The sequence below is a fragment of the Xiphias gladius genome, chromosome 20 (genome assembly GCF_016859285.1).
Source record: "Xiphias gladius isolate SHS-SW01 ecotype Sanya breed wild chromosome 20, ASM1685928v1, whole genome shotgun sequence".
NCBI classification, from domain to species: domain Eukaryota; kingdom Metazoa; phylum Chordata; class Actinopteri; order Istiophoriformes; family Xiphiidae; genus Xiphias; species Xiphias gladius.
This window is the reverse complement of record NC_053419.1, coordinates 545,855-548,293: the sequence shown is the minus strand read 5'-3', so window position 1 is coordinate 548,293 and position 2,439 is coordinate 545,855.

Genomic DNA, 2,439 nt, shown 5'->3' with positions numbered 1-2,439 from the left:
TCTTACATAGACTCTGTAAGCTGAAATCTGTGTTTATCTGTGAAACCAGGCAGAGACTGTCCATTCTGACAGTTTGCCAAAAGCAGAGGTGGAGGAGTTTGGATACAGTTTGTTACGTTGTCATAGTAATTACGGGTTACATAACACCTGACAAACACAATATTCAGTGACTCATTGTATTTGTTTTTAATTGCATGAGATGTGCTCAAACTGGTTATGTATGATAGGCTTTTATCCATGGATGAAAAAAAAAAAAACTGCACTTTGTCTCAGAGAGGTCAGATGGGTGAGGAAGATGGTTATCCTTTCAGACATTTGGTGAAACTACACTGTGGGAAGAGAAGTTTGTGTTGATTGGCTCTTTTATTTTAGTTTTAAAATCTTTTATAGGGAAATTTTCAGATGGTTTATTGTAACTCTTGTATCTTTAAATGAGCTGTATTCATATCGGAAAGTGGCAGATCTTTTTGAAATATTGTGGAGTAGGGGGAACTGGAGAAATTGTATATAAAAGCAAGAAGTCAGTGGAAGATCCAGCACTAGTCTTTATGTTGAAGAGTATCATTCACACATTTCTCATTACAACTCAAATGTCAACATATTTGAAAAAAAAAAAAAAAAAAACCATCAACAAAGGAACTTAGAGGCACTACAGTGCAATAGCAGCATTATTGCCTATTGAAATCCCTAAAGGAAATATAATGATACTCATTTAGGTGCGTTCATGCAAAGTTGAAACATGGCTCTAAGCACATCCAGATGCAGCAGAGCATAAAACCAGAACCATGATTTTTCTTTTCTTTGGTATGATCCTTCCTGTATAAGTGTTATAACAAATAGACATTCTTGAGACTTGTTGTAATGCCTTGTGTATGTAATGCGATCTCCTGCCTTTTGCCTTCCTGTGCTTTATAAAGGAGGATATGCCCCAGCCAGTAATTATTAATTCATACCGCATATAAGGTGTTCCACTGCAAATATTTTAATTGCCAAGTACTTTGTGACAAATAAATAACTGAACAATATACAGCTCTATCTCTGTGTTTGCTGTCCATCTCACCTGTTGCTTCTGCCCTAGCTGGGTCTCCCACAGCAGCATGTTGACTGCTGTCCTCCTCCTCCTCAGCTACATCTCTCTTTTCATTAGCTATAGCTACAGTATGCCCCTTTTACAAGCATTTGGTGTTTACTAGCAGCTATGCTAGCTGTTTTCTCTACGGGAAAAAAACAATGACAATCCTTCCTCCCGCGTATGATCATGGTTGGATTCAGAGTTTGCAGGGATTGGAGGGGCTATTCATAGACAAGTGCACTGCCAATGTGTTTGTGTGTGTGTGTGTGTGTGTGAGAGAGAGAGAGAGAGAGAGCGAGAGCGAGAGAGCGGGGCGAGGAGGGGCTGAGCAATAAATGTGCTGTTCACTGCTCTACAATGAAATAAGATTTTACCCATTTGAAAAAGTAAAAAAGAAAATAGAAAATCAATATGTCGCAGTCAATGTTGATATGGCGGGCCGCCACAAATACATCTCTGTGTGGAAACCACTGAATTTTATAATAATTCAGAAAACAACATATTATTAAACATATATTCATATATGAGCGAGACAGTATATGTTTTTTAGAGACGGGAGCAAAAATAGGGACAGACAAATATCAGTAAGTATGCAAGACAACAGAAGTGTGATTGTTGTGCAACAGCAATTAATTTAGATCTGTCACATTAAGAAAATAAGTAAACGTTTTTCAGACTCCAGTCTTTTATAGCTCATCATCTGTGACAGATATATTTTATTTCTGCAGTAAAGATGTCAGGAGATGCTAAGAACTAATTTTTACTCATCATGAATTTATTTTCTCTGTGGCAGCAGAACATGTTACACCAGCCTTCAGAAACTCCTGCAGGTTAAACTGAACCAACAAAACACTTTTAAGGCTGATTAACTCTGAAAGACTACCAATAGTCGGACTCAAAATCACTCACTAGCCTAGCAAAATATTAAGGCTACAGATAACCCATAATGCAACACTGTGTAAAAGGCCAGAGTTACATGGAACACGTGAATGTCTAGTCCTGGAATATAGGACAACCCCCACTTTTTTAAAACTAAGTTTCAGAAAGAAAATACTGTCTTATATTAAACCCAATATGTTATATTTTCTCTCCAGAGTTGAAAAGAACTCTCAGCATAGTTTTTTTCTATTCATTTGGTTTAGGCACTGCGCAAAAATGTAAGTATAAGTCTTATAATGGCAGGGAAAACCCTGGTAAACTCAACATCTTTGGGTTTTTCACTGTTGGTCAGACAACAAAAGCAAGTTGAATAAGTTAGGTCAGGGCCCCTTGGGCAGTTGCCCACTTGGCCCGGTTGGTAATCCAGACCTGACTGTGTTAGCAGAATGACTGTCTGAATGATATAATGAGTTTGTTAGACACCTTGT